This window comes from Lactuca saligna, chromosome 8 (genome assembly GCF_052625555.1).
Source record: "Lactuca saligna cultivar CGN05327 chromosome 8, ASM5262555v1, whole genome shotgun sequence".
Lineage (NCBI taxonomy): Eukaryota > Viridiplantae > Streptophyta > Magnoliopsida > Asterales > Asteraceae > Lactuca > Lactuca saligna.
In genome coordinates this window covers 42,440,007-42,462,221 of record NC_136424.1, presented here as the reverse complement: position 1 = coordinate 42,462,221, position 22,215 = coordinate 42,440,007, and positions in this window count along the sequence as shown.

Genomic DNA, 22,215 nt, shown 5'->3' with positions numbered 1-22,215 from the left:
GTTCTTAGTTTAAGGTATTCTATGACTTTCGTTTAGGGCGCTAAGGCTAAATCTCACTCTTTCGTAAATTTACTATTTACGCTTCCCGGTATCATGTCGGTTCTGTCGCGAAACTTCGACGGGTCATAACTTCTTCGTTATAACACGGATTACGACGTTCTTTATATGTACGGAAACCTTGTGACATATTATACAATTTGGTTAAGATTATTTATTCTAAATAATCTTTTGTCGAAAAGTTGTTTTCGACACTTATTGCCTCTAAATTGACTAGCCCGGATCTACGGGCGTTACAGTTATACCGATTCAGATTGCCCGTTATCACTTGCTAATTTCATTTCCCAAAACATCTCTTGCAAGCACATTCCATTAACACCATATTTTTGATTTTCTGATTTTCTAATGTTTTTGGATTTTTTTTTTAATGTCTAATTTTTGTTTTGTTTTTATTTCTCCCCCTAAATTTGTGCATAGGAGAAAAACGAAAGTAAATGTGCAAATTTAAACTATCCTAAAATAAAAATTAGTCTTTGAAGTGAATCAGCTTAAGAAAAACTCAGGAGTATAGAGAAGAAAATTCAAACTGTAACTCACCGATTGAATTTACATCCAGAAGGTCTGAGAACAGCACGTGTAATCTCAAAACATATCCAAAAATTCTTCACATCGTTAAGTACTAACCCCATGAGTGATCCCTTACTTTCTTCCCTTCCCGCAAAGGACACATACTCTCAAATAATGGTCAAAATGTTGTACAATTGAGAGATGCCTCCTATCATGTGCTTAGAACAGCCACCATCAACAAACTGAAATCTGATGATATGCCTCCATAGCTGCTCCGACACAGAGCAGGATCAGTTGGTCTTTGGAACCCAGTCCATTTTGAAACTGGATCAACCTTTTTCATCCTTGCACGGTACTCTCTCCCATGACATATCCTGCTTATCACAAACAGAAGATGTAGCAATATTAGAATCATTAATTGATTTGGGAGTTTTCACCTTTGGTACCCATCTATATTTGGGTTTAACCCATTTCTTGTTCGATCCGATGGGTGCCTTGGCACTTGATTTGGAACTTGAAGCTGACTGCCGAGATGACTTTGATCTAACCGGTCTTGGTTTCACTGGAGCATCTCTTGGATTCGGCTTCTTGGCCGGCATTTCCTTCTTGTTCTTAGGAGTTGGATGCTTGGCCTTGTGCGTTTGATTCTTAGCCTTCTGCGCATTCCAGTCACCATTGTCTGAACATGACCTGGAAGGGTTTCTTTTGAAGTATCTCCCATTTGGCACGTTCTGCCAGCCTTGTGCGTAGTAGGGAACGTATGCGTGATTAGGACAATTTCTGGCAATGTGTCCAGGTGTTCCACAGTGAAAACATGTCTCTTATTGTTCCCAGTTGCACACTTGCAATAGGCACTCTGTTGCACTGGAATTGGAGGCCTGTATTTCTCAACTGCAGGTTTGTTAGGAGTAACAGAATTTGAAGCAACAGATTCTGAGTTCAAGGAGTCATTGGTTTGTTTAATAGTGCTCTCCTTGTTTTCATCTTCTGCTACTTTACTTGCACATGAAGTAGACACAATAGTATTTTCAACATTAATAACTCCTCCTGACACAAATCCAGCTCGTTTTCCATATTGAAGATGTGCCTCCCTGGCAATTTCTTCCTGTGTCATAGGGATGGATGCGTAGTTATGATTGAAAGGAAGAGGAACACTATCGTACCCTAGACCCTTGTTTTGATTATCTTTGAATTTTAATTTGGTTTCAAATAATGACTCGACTGTCTGACTTGACGCAGTATAATATTTGAAACTAACGTCTGTTTTTCCACACTTAATTTTCAAAGTGTCAAGTTCTTCAATTAAAGCATCAAGTTGTCTCTTAATATAGTCATAATTTTCACACATGTTCCTATACTCTTCATGAAGCTTCTTAAAGTCCTTTTGCTTTTGCTTCTAATTCAGCCTTCAGGGGTTTCTGTCCTTTCCTGAGCTGATATCATTCATATCTCAGGTCCTCAACTTCTCTTTTTAATAAATCAATTTGTTCCCGAAGAAATTTAATCGTATCTTCACTAGATAGTGTACATGAAACTTCACATGATTGAGAACCTGAAACTTCATTGACCAAGATGTTTGCAGAACTCATTGTATTTCCACACTTCAGCGGAATTTACCAGTCTCCCCATCCAACCGGCGTTAAGGACAAAATCCGCACATTGAGGAAAAGTGAATCCACAGTTCTAGATACGGGTTATTTAATGTGACCGGTAATTTCCCCTGTATATCTCCCAACTCAACCTATTCGAGCGTCGTGATGTCAGGCTTAACGGATCTAACTAGGTCAAAGTTTGTCAACTCCTTATATTCATTAGGTTCAACATTCCCTAATCAAGTCCATTTAAAATATTTCGTGCCTACCAATGCATCGAACACAGAGCGTAGAAAATTCAACTTAGGTACGTTACTCCGATTCAGATTGTCTGTTATCACTTGCTAATTCATTTCCCAAAACATCTCCTTCAAGCACATTCCATTAACACCATATTTTTGATTTTCTGATTTTCTGAAAAATAGGCGTTGGCTTATGAGTTGAAGGTCACGAGTTCGATTCTTGGGAACTCCAAAATTGCTTTCCCTTTTTCATATGAAGCTGCGATGCGAAGAGGAAGAACGAGCTGCGAGGCCGTAAACCACCGAGGCCGCGGCCGCAAACCTCGGGCCGTGAACTCCGAAACCCTAGCCGTCGGCCACAAACTCCGCCACACCCTCGCAGGTTTCCACCAAAAACACCGATTTTTCGACATTGAAAATCCAAAAGTCGATCAAAAACCCTTTTTTATGAAAAACACGAAAAACAAACCCCCCTTATTTTTCAGAGATCTATCCAAAGATGTAAAAATATTTCGAAAATAAGATCAAATAATGCTCCAAATTTGACAAGATTGACTGATACAACCAAGCTCTGATACCAATTGAAGGTCCCTAATTTGCCTGTGTATCAATCAGATCCGTTTGATGGTGCGGAATGTCAATCAAACGGATGATGTCAGATCAAATAGAAGAGAAGGAGAAGAAGAATAATATGAATCTATGTATGAATTGATTAGAATGAAAATATAATGTAAATCAAGCGTGTTCCGTACAGTTTTAGACACCAAAAATATAATGTAAATCAAAATAGTATGATGAGTCTTGAATGCTCTCCATCTTCTCAAAAGCTAGCATCGGTACCTGTCTACTGATGACCTGAGAATACAAGTTATTTTGAAAGAGTTTATCAGCATTAAGCTGGTGAATTCATAAGTATTTTAGTGTCGAGGTTTGTTATCAAAACATTTGAACCTGTCGCAAGTATGAGTTGTAAATGTTAAAGGCTAATCCTTAACCCTAAAGATAAAGATGTACTAGACATCGTCTAACGGCGATGAATATTCCTCGGGAGAACCCTAAGGTCTCTCATTTGACGGACCACCTCTTGAAGGTGTTGCTCATGAGCACTTTGGCGAGCTCGGAGTTCCATGATTTCAGCTTGAGAGGCAACCAGATGTTGCTGTAGGGTTTCATTGGTTCTCCGGGTTTGTTCCATGTCTTCTTCAAGATGGCGGATGCGGACTATGTTGACACCTAAGTTGGCATCAATCTCCATGACTCGGTCGATGGCTGCTCTACCTTGCTCGACATTACGAGCTATTCTGCGGATAATGACAGGCAGGGCTCGGTCAGCAGAGCCACCATTGCTGACGTTATAAAAGCTTCGGTCCCCAAATTATGGTAAGGGTTGACCCTGTTCATCACTCCAACGATTCAAGTTGTTTGCCCAAAGAGAGTAGGACCTAGAAAAGCTGGTCGAGGGTTGTTGTTCGGGGGTTGACCTACGAGCGGTAGGTTGTTGACTTCAAGCTCAGAGTCTGATCCATCTGAGAAGCCTTCAGCTTGATGATCATCCAACGGAATTTGGTGTTCATTGTCAGACTCTGCTTCGAGCATTCCTATGTTTCCTTCATTTGGAAAGTACGGGTCGTCGTGATGGAATCCAGCCATTTAAATCTACGCGAGAAGAGAGGTATAAAGATATAGTATGTATGTAGTTAATAGCACAAAATACACCTATAGTATTTTAAGTTTAAGTTCCACTGATCTTTTTGTGGCATTGTTGGTAAGTTTTTAGACTTGTTAACACATCACAACTATTCTAGGGCATAGACCAGCATAGTTGATCAGGCTATGCCATTCCCAGGACTGACCATACATCCCCTAGCTTACCTGTGATATTTAACAATCGTAATACTCTTGTTCTTGTCATTGTGACACTGGTTTTAGTATGAATGCAGACTAGTATACTTAATTAACTATTTTAGTATTTAAAGTATAGACTCTTGGTCAGAGTGTTTTAATCCCAAATGGGTTTATAGTTTAGTATATCTTTTATGGGTTGATATACTTGCTTCACTATAAACAATGCTCTGATACCAATCTTTCACACCCCAAAACCAAGAATGGCAGAAACGTTCTAGGGCGGAGGACGTCATGTAAAGTATCACAACACAGTAAATGTAAATAAGCAAACAACATCATCCATTGCATTAAATATAAAATTTTAATACAAGCGTGTTCCGTACAGTTTTAGACACCAAAAATATAATGTAAATCAAAATAGTATGATGAGTCTTGAATGCGCTCCATCTTCTCAAAAGCTAGCATCGGTACCTGTCTACTGATGACCTGAGAATACAAGTTATTTTGAAAGAGTTTATCAGCATTAAGCTGGTGAATTCATAAGTATTTTAGTGTCGAGGTTTGTTATCAAAACGTTTGAACCTGTCGCAAGTATGAGTTGTAAATGTATGTAAGTGTTTGTAAAAGTTTGAATCTCTCAGAAAAACCTATATTTTCTGTTAAAGTAGCCCTCTACCAAGGCTTAACTGTTTTGTATGCTCGTTTGATGTAAAAGTGTGTAATTTCCCAAGTATAACTATCATTTAACAAAATATAGTTTGTACATTAAAGTTTAAGTGAGGTTATCACCAAAATGTAATGGGTAAATTATTGTAGTACGGTAGTTTTGTTTTATATGAACTACTGCTGTACTAACTACCTTAAACCGGGTTTATATTAAGGTATCATGTGATAAACTGCACCATACTATCGACTGGTAACATCGACAACGTATAGTCGAAAATAAGGTATGACGTTTGGCACCCGCAGACCTGTCGGTCCCACTGTAGCTAGCAGCGAGGTGTAGGATAGTCAATCCAGTATATATCTATACGCAAACTCACGCTCTCCCTCCAAGAGACTCTGGCTACAACTCGGGTCATGTCAATTAAGACATGCTCCCATACAGTGGATCACAATTGTTAACGTGTTCGTGTATATGCAATATAATGTTACTTGTTCTAGTATCGTTGTATATGTTCTCTTAGTAATAAGTATTGACTCCTGAATGAACTAACTCGTTGATCTAGAAATTGTAGTAGTATGATCCCGTGTTACCCCGATGGTAACTTACTAATGATGTGCTGATAAGTATGAATATGGAAGTACTTTTATGTCTATACATGTATATATGATATATAACTAATATTGAAACGACCCTCGGATGGTCACCCGAAATTCCACCAGACCACATCCAAATCGAGGAAAAGGAAATAGGACAGGTGGCTTTCCTAAGCCCTTTAAACATTATTTATACATCTATACATATATGGGCATGCAAATTTATAAGTAGTAAAACAAAGTTTACAATAAAGCATTTGAGAAGTAAAAGAGTTTGTAAAACATTTTGAAGTAAAACAGTTTGAACAGTGATAAAATCATTGGTTTCCTAGTTATTAATCACATGTGATTAATGCAATCACATGTGATCGAAGCAATAACAATAAGTGTTTAACTTGTATCCCCCCCCCCCATAAAGTATTTAAAACATTTAAAAGCATTTCAAAGGTTGAATAAAGGGGTATGAACTCACTTGGAAGTTTAAAGATAGCGAGATCGAAAACCGGGCGGAGTTTCGTCTCGGGAAACGGATTTTTCTCGGGATTCTCGGGAATCTCAGGAGTAAAATCGACCCTCGGGACTTGAGCAAAAAGACCAGAGCTTCGGGTTTGAACGGGCACAGAAATCGAGGCAAGATCGTGAGAGAAAGAGAGAAAATGAACAAAATTTTCGGAAAGGCTCGCATCCCTTTTATAGGGGTGCTGAACCGCCTCCGAACGCGGGGCGTACGCAGCGCGTACCCGTACGTCATCGCTTATGTATTTCGGATGGAGCGGGTCGGATGGGACGGCGGGTCGGGTAGCTTCGCATAGGGCGACGTGGACGATCCGAGGCCGTGCCCTCGAGTACGCGGGGCGTACGAGGGTACGCGGCGCGTACCTCGGCCCTAGGCTGACTCCTCTTCAGATAATACCGAAATTTTAATAAAAATTATATATAAATCATTTATCAAACTTCAAAAATTCATATCTCCTTCATACGAACTCCGTTTTCGACGTTCTTTATATCCCTGCGAAGGTGAGACTACGATCTACAACTTTCGTTTAGATTCCGTTGGCAAATTCCGAAATTATTTTTATTATTTATTTATTAAAATGACGTGATTAAGGAATTTCTTTAAAAATTCATAACTTCTTTATCTGACGTCGGTTTTTGCTAGGCTTTTTACCGTTGAAATACCATTGTCGAGACCTTCGATTCTCATTTAGGTCATTCCGGCCAAATGTCGCTCGATCTCCGTTTCGAGTTTTTAGCTGTCTGTCGCTAAACTGAACTTGGAAAAATCATAATTTCACTATACGAAGTCGGATTTGGGCGTTCTTTTTACGTACGATCATGGTTTAATGATATTTAAACATAGAAGAATTTAAATAGAAACTTTTTGGACATTTTATTATCAAAGTTAATTTTATTAACTCAAAAATGTTTACAATACTTGACCTATTAGGCCATTACAAAGAGTTGAAATATCGGGTTGTCACATCATCCCCCCGTTAGAGGGAATTTCGTCCCGAAATTCAAAGTAAGAGAACACTCGTGGATTAGGGAAACAGATGTGGGTACTTGTGTTGCATCTGATCTTCGCATTCCCGTGTGAATTCAGGTCCCCGCTTAGCGTTCCAGCGAACCTTCACGATGGGTATGCGACTTTGTTTTGTTTGCTTGACCTCTCGGTCCATGATTTCTACCGGTTCTTCCACAAAATTGAGGCTCTCGTTGATCTCGATCTCGTCGAGTGGGATTACGAGAGTCTCGTCGGATAGACACTTTTTCAAGTTAGATACGTGGAATGTAGAATGTACGTTACGAAGTGCGCCTGGTAGATCCAGTTTGTAAGCTACGGGGCCGACTCTTGCAAGAATTTCGAAAGGCCCTATGTACCTCGGATTAAGCTTCCCACGCTTGCCGAAGTGTATCAAGCCCTTCCAGGGCGAGACTTTGAGAAGGACTCGGTCTCCCACCTGAAATTCCAAAGGTTTCCTTTGTTTATCTGTGTAGCTCTTCTGTCGGTCTCTAGAGGCTTTCAATCGTTCATGGATCTGAACGATCTTCTTTGTCGTTTCCCGGATGATTTCCGGACCGGTAAGAGTAATGTCGGAAGCTTGCCCCCTTGCTAGTTGGGTATCACCCACCTCAACCCAGCACAGAGGGGATCTGCACTTTCGGCCGTAGAGGGCTTCAAATGGAGCAGCCTTGATGCTCGTGTGATAACTGTTATTATAGGAAAACTCGACAAGGGGTAAATGAGTATCCCATGCCTTCCCAAAGTCAATTACGCAGGCTCTCAACATATCTTCCAGTGTTTGGATGGTCCTCTCACTCTGTCCATCGGTCTGCGGATGGTAGGCTGTGCTCATGTCTAGCCTTGTTCCTAGGGAATGTTGTAGTGATTGCCAAAATCTCGAGGTAAACCTACTATCTCTATCGAAGATAATGGACATAGGTACACCATGTATCCGTACGATTTCCCTAATGTATGTCCTCGTAAGTTTCTCCATCTTGTCGGTTTCTTTGATAGGCAGGAAGTGTGCAGACTTGGTTAATCTATCAACGATGACCCATATGGTGTCAAGTCCACCCGTTGTCTTGGGTAACTTGGTTATGAAATCCATAGTGATCCGCTCCCACTTCCATTCCGGGATCTCTGGTTGTTGCAATAAACCAGAGGGCTTCTGGTACTCGACCTTAACCTTTGCGCAAGTAAGGCATTTACTCACGAAGGTTGCAATCTCTGCTTTCATATTAGGCCACCAGTATAGCTTTTTAAGATCCAGATACATCTTATCTGAACCTGGGTGGACGGAATACCGAGTGTTGTGCGCCTTGGTCATGACCAAGTCTCGGAAACCACCGTGTTTCGGTGTCCAGATCCGATCCATGAAATATAAGGCTCCGTCACCCTTGGCTTCTAAATTCTTGTCCATTCCTCTGAGGGATTCACTCGTCACATTTTCAGGTTTCATGGCTTCATGTTGGGCCGTCTGAATTTGATTAGACAAGTGTGAATGGATGGTTATTGACAATGACTTGATTTTTCGACCAGAATATTCCTTCCGACTTAGGGCGTCTGCTACTACGTTGGCTTTACCCGGATGATAACGAATATCGCATTCGTAATCACTGAGTAGCTCGACCCACCGTCGTTGTCTCATGTTGAGCTCCTTTTGATCGAAAATGTGTTGTAAACTCTTGTGGTCGGTAAAGATAGTGCTTTTCGTTCCATACAAGTAATGTCTCCAGATCTTCAGAGCAAACACCACTGCTCCTAGTTCAAGATCGTGGGTCGTGTAGTTAACCTCGTGTATCTTCAACTATCTCGAGGCGTAGGCGATGACCTTACCTCGCTGCATCAGAACACACCCGAGCCCTTGGTTCGATGCATCGCAATAGACTACGAAGTCTTCTATCCCTTCGGGGAGAGATAGTATTGGCGCGGTGCACAAGGCTCGCTTGAGCGTTTGGAACGCTCTCTCTTGTTTCTCTTCCCAGTCAAAGGCCTCGCCTTTCTGGTTCAGGGTTGTAAGAGGTTTCGTTATTCGGGAGAAGTTCTGAATGAATCTGCGGTAGTAGCCAGCAAGACGTAGAAATTGACGAATTTCTGTCGGCATCTTAGGTGCTGAACAGTTCTCAATGGCTTTAATTTTGGCTGGGTCCACGTGGATTCCCTCTTTGCTTACCACGTGTCCTAAGAATTCGACTCTTCGGATCCAAAATTCACATTTCGAGAACTTCGCATAAAGTTTCTCTTTTCGTAACGTCTCTAGAATTTGTCGCAGGTGATCGCCATGCTCTTTCTTACTTCGGGAGTAGATCAGGATGTCGTCAATGAAAACGATGACGAACTGATCCAAATAAGGTCGGCATACTCTATTCATCAGATCCATGAAGACTGCTGGCGCATTGGTCAATCCGAATGGCATCACCACGAACTCGTAATGTCCATAACGAGTTCGGAAGGCTGTCTTCGGCACATCCTCCTCCAGCACTCGTAACTGGTGATATCCGGATCTCAGATCAATCTTAGAAAAATAGTTCGCCCCTTGCAGTTGGTCAAATAGATCGTCTATGCGAGGCAGAGGGTACCGATTCTTGACCATTAGTTTGTTGAGTTCTCTGTAGTCAATACACATACGGAATGATCCGTCTTTCTTCTTAACGAACAAGACCGGTGCTCCCCAAGGTGAGAAGCTTGGTCTTATGAAGCCCTTGCTAAGCAGTTCGTTAAGTTGACCAGAGAGTTCCTGCATCTCAGCCATTGCTAAACGGTAGGGCGACTTGGCTACCGGGGTAGCTCCTGGGACTAAGTCGATTCTGAACTCGACCTGTCGTTGCGGAGGTAACCCGGGTAGTTCTTCTGGAAAAATGTCGGGGAAGTCTCTCACTACAGGGATGTTCTTTAGTTCTTTTGTTTCGAGGCTCGTGTCGACGACGTGAGCAAGGAATGCATGGTATTCCTTACGCAGATACTTCTGTGCTTGAATACTTGATATGATGCGAAGACTTGCACCGGGTTTGTCGCCGTAGACTATAAGAGTTTCGTTAGACGGAAGTTTTAAACGGACTGCTTTCTCGTAGCACATGATGTCGGCGCGATGAAGGCTTAACCAATCCATGCCAATGATAACGTCGAAACTTTTTATGCTACTCGTACTTTCAGTTTTTCCATTAGCCATTTCTACTGTGAATAGTTCTTTGAGTGCGTGCAGTGGTTGATTAAGCATGCGAGTAAATTTATGGTTTACGAAGCTTCGCTCCGCTCCACTATCGAATAGAATGTATGCATACGAGCCATTGAGGAGGAACGTACCAGTCACCACTGTCGGGTCAGCAACTGCTTCCCCGTGGCCTATCGCTAGTACCCTCCCTGCTCCGACAACATTTTTCGCCTTGGGGCAGTCCCTCTTATAGTGGCCTGCTTCGCCACATCCATAGCAGGTCGGGCTCGTGCCAGAGCCGGGGACTTGGGCGATCGGTCTCGCTGGAGATTTACAGAAACGGACTATGTGTCCTCTCCTGTGGCAGTTAGAGCACTGCATTTCATGGTAGGGGGCATTGTGGTGGTAGTTGCATTTGTTGCACTTGGGCGAACTTCCAGCATACCCACCCACCGGAGTAGTAGTAGCAGCAGCAGGGGTTATTGAGGCATGTATTGTCACAATTTGCTGCTTTTTGGCAGCCTGTTGCTTCTTCTTTTCATCCTAGAATTTCCGCTTAGTATCAGCGGGTTTGGAGAGTTCCGGGATGGCTAGGGTGGTTGTGGTTGCAGGGGTTTTGACTCCATGGTCAATGAGTCGTTGTGCCAATCGTTTGGCACTGTCGAAGGTAGCGGGGTTTGATGCTAGAACATTCCCCTGAAACGGAGGCACAAGCCCCCATATGTACCTTTCGATCTTTTTCCCTTCAGTGGGAACCATATTAGGGCATAGGGCCACCAGTTCGCTGAATCTGGTGGTGTAAGCAACAATGTTGGTGCCCTTCATGGTCAGGCTCCAAAGCTCCTGCTCTAGTTTCTAGATCTCGCCCCTCGGGCAGTATTCCTCAATCATGAGGTCTTTCATCGTTTCCCAGCCTATGTCGTTGGCTACGACGAGAGTTAGAGATTTAACGGGGCCGTTCCACCACGTCAGGTCCTTTCCTTCAAAGGTGCATGCGGCATATTTCACTTTGCTCGCAGCAGGGCATGAACATATTTCGAAGACCGCTTCAGTCTTCTCGAACCATTGCGAGAGAGCAATGACTCCACCGATCCCATGAAAGGACTTCGGCTTGCAGTTGGTGAAATCCTTGTAAGAGCACTCTCTCGAGCGCACAGGGGTTTCAACTGGGATTGATTCCACAAGGGTTCCACCTCTGCTGGCATCAGAAGAGTGATACTGAGCCATGGCAGTTGCCACTGCTGCAGCTACGGCAGCATTTAGGGCTGCAGTATCGATGACCGGAGGCGGAGGTGGTGGTGGTGCAGGATTATTCCTAGGAGATTTGCGAGGAGGCATCTTTCAGCTATAAGTTTATAAAGGTAAGAAAAATGGTAAGAATCATTTTGTAAGCAACGTGAGAGTGATACATGGACTAACTAACCATAGCCCAACAGTTGAATGAGTGTTTGAAATCACAACAAGAAATATTAGTAGGAAAACACAAGTGTATAGATTTTTCCCACAATTTAGATAGATTTCAATAATACTGGTATTACTGATGTAATAAGTTCAAGGAAAATCGACCTAACAGTAGGTCTTACATCATACCATATAGAAAAGTTTGACAGTTCTTAGATTCCTAATTAGAGTACTGAAAGTTAGGAATATTTTATAGACAAGTGCTACTTAGAGCACAAATGTTAAAGGCTAATCCTTAACCCTAAAGATAATGATGTACTAGACATCGTCTAACGGCGATGAATATTCCTCGGGTGAACCCTAAGGTTTCTCATTTGACGGACCACCTCTTGAAGGTGTTTCTCATGAGCACTTTGGCGAGCTCGGAGTTCCATGACTTCAGCTTGAGAGGCAACCAGATGTTGCTGTAGGGTTTCATTGGTTCTCCGGATTCGTTCCATGTCTTCTTCAAGATGGCGGATGCGGACTATGTTGACACCTGAGTTGGCATCAATCTCCATGACTCGGTCGATGGCTGCTCTACCTTGCTCGACATTACGAGCTATTCTGCGGATAATGACAGGCAGGGCTCGGTCAGCAGAGCCACCATTGCTGACGTTGTAAAAGCTTCGGTCCCCAAATTATGGTAAGGGTTGACCCTGTTCATCACTCCAACGATTCAAGTTGTTTGCCCAAAGAGAGTAGGACCTAGAAAAGCTGGTCGAGGGTTGTTGTTCGGGGGTTGACCTACGAGCGGTAGGTTGTTGACTTCAAGCTCAGAGTCTGATCCATCTGAGAAGCCTTCAGCTTGATGATCATCCAACGGAATTTGGTGTTCATTGTCAGACTCTGCTTCGAGCATTCCTATGTTTCCTTCATTTGGAAAGTACGGGTCGTCGTGATGGAATCCAGCCATTTAAATCTACGCGAGAAGAGAGGTATAAAGATATAGTATGTATGTAGTTAATAGCACAAAATACACCTATAGTATTTTAAGTTTAAGTTCCACTGATCTTTTTGTGGCATTGTTGGTAAGTTTTTAGAGTTAGGGAACAACCTAAGTATATGCTACTCGTACTTTCAGTTTTTCCATTAGCCATTTCTACTGTGAATAGTTCTTTGAGTGCGTGCAGTGGTTGATTAAGCATGCGAGTAAATTTATGGTTTACGAAGCTTCGCTCCGCTCCACTATCGAATAGAATGTATGCATACGAGCCATTGAGGAGGAACGTACCAGTCACCACTGTCGGGTCAGCAACTGCTTCCCCGTGGCCTATCGCTAGTACCCTCCCTGCTCCGACAGTATTTAAAACATTTAAAAGCATTTCAAAGGTTGAATAAAGGGGTATGAACTCACTTGGAAGTTTAAAGATAGCGAGATCGAAAACCGGGCAGAGTTTCGTCTCGGGAAACGGATTTTTCTCGGGATTCTCGGGAATCTCAGGAGTAAAATCGACCCTCGGGACTTGAGCAAAAAGACCAGAGCTTCGGGTTTGAACGGGCACAGAAATCGAGGCAAGATCGTGAGAGAAAGAGAGAAAATGAACAAAATTTTCGGAAAGGCTCGCATCCCTTTTATAGGGGTGCTGAACCACCTCCGAACGCGGGGCGTACGCAGCGCGTACCCGTACGTCATCGCTTATGTATTTCGGATGGAGCGGGTCGGATGGGACGGCGGGTCGGGTAGCTTCGCATAGGGCGACGTGGACGATCCGAGGCCGTGCCCTCGAGTACGCGGGGCGTACGAGGGTACGCGGCGCGTACCTCGGCCCTAGGCTGACTCCTCTTCGGATAATACCGAAATTTTAATAAAAATTATATATAAATCATTTATCAAACTTCAAAAATTCATATCTCCTTCATACGAACTCCGTTTTCGACGTGCTTTATATCCCCACAAAGGTGAGACTACGATCTACAACTTTCGTTTAGATTCCGTTGGCAAATTCCGAAATTATTTTTATTATTTATTTATTAAAATGACGTGATTAAGGAATTTCTTTAAAAATTCATAACTTCTTTATCTAACGTCGGTTTTTGCCAGACTTTTTACCGTTGAAATACCATTGTCGAGACCTTCGATTCTCGTTTAGGTCATTCCGGCCAAATGTCGCTCGATCTCCGTTTCGAGTTTTTAGCTGTCTGTCGCTAAACTGAACTTGGAAAAATCATAATTTCACTATACGAAGTCGGATTTGGGCGTTCTTTTTACGTACGATCATGGTTTAATGATATTTAAACATAGAAGAATTTAAATAGAAACTTTTTGGACATTTTATTATCAAAGTTAATTTTATTAACTCAAAAATGTTTACAATACTTGACCTATTAGGCCATTACAAAGAGTTGAAATATCGGGTTGTCACAATGGTTCCTTCTCTCTACTACTCCATTTTGTTGTGGTGTATAAGAAGCTGAAAAGTTGTGAGTGACGCCTTTGGACACCAAGAAACTGTTGAGAGGTTGATTAGTAAACTCGGTTCCATTATCACTACGAATATGTCTTACTGGCAGCTTGATGTGAAGTTCTATTTCCTTGATGAAGTTGATGAGAATTTGCGGTGTTTCTGACTTGAGTCTGAAGAAGAAAACCCATGTGAAGTGTGTGAAGTCATATACTATAACCAGTATGTACTTTTTGTGATGTAGACTGGCTACGCTTGATGGACCGTAGAGATCAATGTGCAGGAGCTCAAGTGGTTCAGAAATTGAAGAGTCAATCACCATAGGGTGACTTGCTTTGGATTGCTTACCACATTCACATGCGGGACAGAGAGTATCATTGCTGAACTTGAGAATAGGGAGTCCTCTGACTACTTCTCCAGTTACCAAAGTGTTGATGTATATGAAATTGAGATGAGCTAGCTTCCGGTGCCAAAGCCAGCTAACTTCGGATACAGCTTTGGAAAGGAAACATAACTGCGGTTTGCCTATGATCAGAGAGAAATACAGAGGATACATAGTACCCTCGGATCGAGAATTGATCAAACATGTGCTCCTATCACTTGTCATTATATAACAAAACCTGATCATCAGATTCAACTCGATGGCCTGCCATACATAATTGGCTAACACTGATGAGATTCTTTTTAAGGCTTTCTACATAAGCAACCTTTTGAATGGAGAAGTTCCCCGTAGTGAGTACACTGTAACCTCAGATGATTCCATTCGCATTGTTTTCGGATGTAACATTTCCACCGTTGCAATTCGGCCTGAAATCCCGAAGGTATTCTAACCTTCCAGTCATGTGCAAGGAGCAGTCACTGTCGATTAACCATTCATCTTCTTGTTCCTCCTTGCACAAAGCCTGAGAATTACACGGTTAGTTTAGGCATCCAAACTAGTTTGGAGCCTGGAACAACAGATGAGTTTCTGAATGATGCATGAGCCGAGGTTGCATGGACCAGTTTCGTGTCAAATTTTAATCCTAGTCCTGTTCTTGTCTGATGAAGGTCATAGAGTAGGATCAGGTATTCGAAAGTATGTAGGATCCAGCGTTATGTGTGGCTAGCATACACGAGTGCTACAGGGTTGGTGGAAGTTTCATGGATGGTTGGTTTGTGTGGGGTCAGTAGGCCAATTATGAGATAGTTAGCCTTCCTCTAGGAGTGAGGATTGAGTGCGCACCATGTATATGCCTATTATTAGGGCATTAGGATGATACTTGAGACAAATATGGGTAGGTGTGGAAGGTATGCTTTCCTCTAGGAGTGAGGATTGAGCGTGCACCATGTATATGCCTATTATTAGGGCATTAGGATGATACTTGAGACAAATATGGGTAAGTGTGGAAGGTAGTTTGTGAGTTGGTTCCATGTTATTTATGAGGATTATCCGATATCTTCCTAGTGTATTTTCAGTATGGTGGTTACGAGGAGTTTTGTGACTGGATCTGGATCGGGATCAGTCCAGGGCAGTCAGGGTGCCCCGATAGCACCCAAGACTATCGGCTAGGATAGGCTACCATTGATAGAGGATCGTGTCAGGGAGATCATCCGCGAGGAGGAGGTCGAGATTGTATGGGGTCAAAAATTGGAGATGTTCGGGTTAATTAAGACCATAATGATGGAGTATTTTGATGACAGATATGTAGCCCTTGTTGAGACGGCTACCGCAACAGCTACAGGGGGAGGAACAGTCGGGATTTTCAGTACCGAGACTTAGAAAACACCAAGCCCCAAACTTTTGATGGGACTCAGGATCTGATCATAGCCATGAGGTGGTTGTCTAACGTGGAGGGATGTTTCTTTGCATGCTCGTGTCCTGTTGACCAGAATTTCAGGTGTGCCCTGAACTTACTGAGGTCCAAGACAAAGGACTGGTGGAGGTTGATGATTGGGTCGTATACGGATGATCAGAGAGTTGTGGTTACTTGGGAGCAGTTCAAGGAGATGTTCCGCACTCGCTACATTCCACGGCTCAAGCGCGAGCAGATGTCACAGGAGTTTTTGGATCTGAGACAGGGTACGGAGATCACCCGCATGTTCACTGAGAGGGCGATGCTTTGCCCTGAGTTTGCTTCTGAGCAGACTCAGATGACACATTATTTGAGCATGCTCAAGACTAATATCTATCAGTTTGTTGCTACCCATCGATGTGACACACTGTTGGATTTGTAGGAGGCCACTAGGCGGTGTGAGATGGAGATTGAGTTAAAGTTACGGGAGTATAGGTAGGCCTGGTGCAGTCACTACCAGCGCCGAAGCGGTCAAAGATGGCTAACACTAGATTTGGAGGTTAGCCAGGCCATACTTGTTGGAAGTGCGGGAAGGCTCATTCGGGGGGTTTGCAGATCGGGGAGCGGGTGTCACAAGTATGGAAATTAGGGTCACCTTGCTAGGTATTGTAGGCAACAAACTCCAGCTTCCAGAGACAAACTTTGTTACAGTTGTGAGCAGGTGGGCCATATGAAGGTGTAGTGTCCCCTACTAGCTGCCAAGCCAGCGCAGGCTCCCGCACCGGCTACACATAGGATTTATGGTATGTTTCTATCCTTTATCTTACTAATTATATTTGTTTTGTGCTTATATGTGTTGTACCATGTTAGGTACATTCTTTGTGAACTCTTTACCTGCTTTAGTATTATTCGACTCCGAGCGAGTCAGTCGTTTGTCTCTCAGACATTTAGTAGGGAGTTCGGTTTTCCAGTAGCAGAGCTAGAGTGTCTGTAGCAAGTCTCTATCTCCAATGAACATGGGGTTTCCACTTCTTCAGTCTATCGAGGTTGCGTGTTGGAGATCTTCAGGGTATCTTTCCCGATAGACTCAATTCTAATTCCCATGGGCGATGTGTGTGTGATCATGAGTATGGACCAGCTTAGTTGTTCGGTGCCATGATCGACTACAAAAGTCAGCGAGTAGTAGTTCGGACCCCAAGTGGGGGAGAACTAGTCGTCTACGGAAAGCGCACTAGGTTGGGTTCAGTGTTCTGCTTAGCCGCCAGGGCTTGACAGCATATTCAGCATGGGTATCCAGGTTATCTAGTGTATGTGGTTGATACATGGGTCAGCGATTAGACTTATGTTTCAGAGGTTGAAGTAGTCAGGGAGTTCGCTGACATGTTTCCGAAGGAGTTGCCTGGAGTGCCTCCGGAGAGACAATTCGAGTTTAGGATTGACCTAGTACTGGGTGCGACCCCTATCACCAAGGCACAGTACCAATTGGCAGCAGCAGAGATGCAGGAGCTATCATCACAGCTGCAGGAACTTTTGGGCAAGCAGTTCATTTGTCCGAGCAGTTCACTGTGGGGAGCGTCGATTCTCTTCGTCAGGAAGAAGGATGGTTCGTACCGAATTTGCATGAACTATCGGGAGTTGAACAAGTTGACGGCAAAGAAACTTTATCCACTCCCGAGGATAAATGATCTTTTCGATAAGTTGCAGGGAGCATCTTGGTTCTACAAGATAGACCTGAGGTCCGGGTACAATCAGGTTAGGGTTAGGGAGGAGGGTATGGAGAAGACCGCTTTCCGGACTCGGTATAGACATTACGAGTTTGTGGTGATGCCGTTTGGGCTCAACAACGTACCGGAAGTGTTTATGGACCTAATGAATCGGGTATGCAGGTCGTTGCTCAATCGTTTAGTCATCGTGTTCATTGACGATATCTTAGTGTACTCCAAGACTCGAGAGCAGCATGAGGAGCATCTTCGGGATCTATTGGGAGTTTTGAGACGAGAACGACTTTATGACAAGTTCTTGAAGTGTGAGTTTTGGTTAGAAGAGGTTCGGTACCGTGGGCATCTCATTAACCAGGAGGGGATTTTGGTCGATCCGGCCAAAATCAAGGTGGTTATGCAGTGGGAGGTTCCGAAATCTCCCTCGAATATCAGGAGCTTCTTGGGATTGGTTGGGTACTACAGGATATTGATACAAGATTTCTCAAAGATTGCAGTACCTTTCAATCGTCTAACAGGGAAGGAGGTGGACTTCCATTGGGGCCCTAAGCAACAGAGGGCAGTTGACACCCTCAGAAAGTGACTATGTGAGGCTCCAGTCTTGATTCTCCCGGAAGGAGTTGAGGATTTTGTGGTGTTCTATGATGCATCAATCACGGGACTAGGAGCGGTCCTCATGCATAGAGGATGCGTGATAGCCGACGCATCGTGGTAGCTAAAGCCACACGAGACGAGATACCCTACTCATGATCTGGAGTTGGGAGCGGTAGTACTCGCTCTCAAGACTTGGAGACATTACCTCTATGGGGTCCATTGTACCATATACACGGACCATAAGAGCCTGAGACACATCATGGGTCAGTTGAACCTAAACATGACACATCGCAGGTGGCTTGACATGATCAAGGATTATGACTGTGAGATCCTTTACCACCCAGGTAAATCGAACGTGGTTGCGGACGCTATGAGCCGCAAGTTAGCTGGATCCTCTACGCTGGTGACATGTATGAGGATATCAGTGGATTCTCCATTGGTGAGTTTGATCAGGGAAGCTCAGGCTGAGGGTATGCGACAGGAGAATTGGAAGCTTGAGAGGATTAGGGGTGAAAACACCCAATTTGTGCAGGATAGTTGGGGATTATTGACCTGTTGAGGTATGGTCTGGGTTCCGATGTCTGATGGGGTCAAACAGATTATTCTGGAGGAGACTCATAAATCTCTCTTCTCTATTTACCTAGGGGCCACCAAGATGTACCGGGATTTACGATCGAGTTACTGGTGGTCATGCATGAAGAGAGAGAGAGAGAGAGAGAAGGGGAGAGAGAGAGAGAGAGAGAGAGAGAGAGAGAGAGAGAGAAAGAGAGATTGTGTGGTATGTGGAGAGGTGCTTGACCTGTCAGATGGTCAAGGATGAGCATCAGAGACTGCATGGCCAACTGCATCCCCTGGAGATTCCCATGTGGAAGTGGGAATAGATTACGATGGATTTTATCACTAAGCTGCTGAGGACGGCAAAGGGATTCGATGCTATTTGGGTTATCGTGGATTGATTGACCAAGGGCGCCCACTTTTTAGCGACATAGGAGATTTCATCGGCCGAGAAGCTATCCGCCTTGTATATCCGTGAGATCGTTGCTCTCTATGGGGTGTCGGTCTCTATTTTCTCAAATCGTGATGTTTGGTTCACCTCCTGTTTTTTGCAGAAGTTTTGTGAGGAACTAGGCACGCGACTGCACTTCAGTACATCCTATCATCTACAAACAGACAGCCAGAGTGAGCGGACCATACATACTCTCGAGGATATGCTGAGAGCCTGTGCTATTGACTTTAGTGGGATCTATGACTCTCTCAAAAAGTCATCATTTGTCCTAGGTGTGTTGTGATTCCATTTGAGGCATTCATACTATTGGTGCTAAGTTCTTAAAGGCCAAAACTACAAGCTACAACAAAGAGGTAACTCTATAACTCAATTCTATGTTGTTTATATCAACTGTGTGTTAGTTGTAGGCTTAAAGATTTGGAAACAATATTGCATGTATAATTAGAGAAAAAATAGATCCAAAGCTTTTAGGGTTGTATGTGCACCATAGGATGTTGTAGTATACAAAAACCTATCAGTGGTATCAGAAACATGGGTTGTTTTCTATTATATTTGATGCAAATGTGATATTTTTCAAAGCTGAAAAACTATTGACAACCCTACTCGATGAGTCCAAGCTTGAACTCGATGAGTAGGATGAATTTTGTCGTTGACTCGTTAAGTGAAGTAAGGGGCTCGACGAGTTGGCTATCCAGACAACATATTTTTGAGTTTTTTTTTGGCTTGTTTTGGATTAGGGTCATTACCACAAAATGTTTTTGTTCATAAATTTTGATTTTGTTGCTATGGTAATGATCATAATCATCCAATTAAAAGATAATTGTCAAAGTTTCAAGATTTGTATTAGTTTATATGGTTAGATTAATTTCTTGAAATTTGTTTGATGTGAATTATTTTAACTTATGAGTTTACATAAATCTTAGACAATTTGGTTAATTTTGTTAGTTAAAAATATGATCTAACTGCCTTAATGAAATCCATAGCTTGTCCTCAAGTTATGGAAAATGAAAAGGTTTTCTTTTAAAAGGTTATTAAAACTCATAGGTTATGGAAAATGAAAGGTCTCATTTTTAAGAGTTATTTGAAATGGTTTTAAAGCCTTCCATAACTTGTCCTCCAGTTATGGAACTTGAAAAGGTTTTCATAAATGTTTTTATGAACTCCGTAACTTGTCCTCAAGTTATGGAAAAGCAAGAGTCTTTTCATAAAACCAATATTAAACTCATAAGTTATGAAACCAAAAGTTTTGAAAAAGTTTTAAAATTTGTCATCATGTTTTGGAATTTATAAATGTAAAGTCTAACTTTTGATACATTTGATTCCAAACCCTAGAATTTTAAAAGTTTAAAATTCAACCCTTATATTTATTATAATATTATAGGTTTAACATTCATATATGTATAAGAACAAAGTCAATCTTACCGTTAGTAGGCCTCATTCATGAATTCGGTCTATAAGGGGGTATAAGGTTACTGCCTATAAAATGACAGTTTAATGGGTGTCCACTCTCACTCACCGCTTCCTTGACTGGTCAAGGGTCATTAGCTGAAGGGGGTAGGATAGGATATTAGTTCTCATTAAATGTATAATGAAAATACCAAGTAACTAAACACGTATAAATTCACAATCTTAGTTATTTAGGAAAAACATGAATTTTGTGCTAACCCATGAAATTTCACTTTGCACCTTGTTAAGTCATTAGTGGAGTACGTGTGGTTAATCGGCACACTAATATGGGACTAACAGTCTGTGGAAATGGTAGATTGATGCTAATCATAGATCAATGGAGCATGTGTGGTTAACCGGCACACTGATTAGGTGATTTGTAACATTAGGTGTACCAAGATAATTTGCATGGTTATTAACATCTTGTTTGTGGTCATCGGCATCTCAGTGACAAAGTTGAAGGGCACAATCGATATTTAAACATGCCATTAAAAAGTTCAATGAATCTCAAAGGATCTAGGAATTTCAATTCATTTAAAACTTAATAATCAATTTTGTTTTTCATGGTGGAAATTGGTAAATTGTCATTTACCTACCTTTAAATATTTTACAACTGGATTACAGCATCCCTCTTCCGAATTGTAAAACATTGTGTTGGGTCCTAGCCTTAATATTTCATTTGGGTGTTATATTAAGGACCTAAATCAACTAACTTGAATTTCTCCCTTGTAGATGTCTAGTTGTGGTCTTCCCAAATCTTTTGGAATAAGCTTTCCTCTTGAAGAAGATGTTCCACGATTGGATTATGGAAGTGGAAATCATACTTCACTTCATCCACCTCCTCCTATAATTCTCCCTGACCCACAAGCTCGAAGACTTGAAAAGTTCAAGGTCACTCACACCCTACTTGCAATGACACATCAAGATGGAAGGTCTGTGTGTACTCATGTCTTGGAGATGAAGTCACATATTGACAGGCTGGGAGTATTGGGAGTCGTTGTCTCAAAGAAGTTGGCTGTTGACTGGGTTCTTTAATCACTTCCCGAGTTATAGAGTTCATTTAGGACTACTATGTTACAGACCACAACATGACCCTTATTGATCTTACCTATTTTGTTTGTTTCTGTTGAATCATCAATGATTTGGCGCATTGGAAAAGAAAATTTGATTGGAATATCTACTTCTCAAACTTCCATGGACTTTGACAATGGTAACATTGGAAGTCTAGAAAACCTTTCTCTTCCCATGGAAAGGGATTGGCCATGGTCAAGTCGTTTGACCAAAAGGTAAAGAGAAAGGCTATGTCTGAGATAGTCTCATGTACTATTCCCAAAGAGTCCATATGTTTCTACTTCCATTTGAAGGGACATTGGAAGCGAAGCTACCCTAACTACCTGAAAGATCTGAGAGAAAGTAGAATCAAAAAGTTTGACTCTGATTCAGGTAAGTCCACTATCTAACTCTATTAAGATCCTAATTGTTGATTCTTAATACATGATGTGACAAGGTTGAATTTCGATGCTTTGTTGCATCTTGCAAAAGGAAGGAAGCTTAAAGGAAGAGCATGTTGAATCTAGTCGCAAAGATGGATTTCAATCGCATGGTTCGATGATCGTATTTTTGAGTTGCTGCTTAAGAGTTATGGTAGATTGCTTAGAAATTTATAATAACATAGT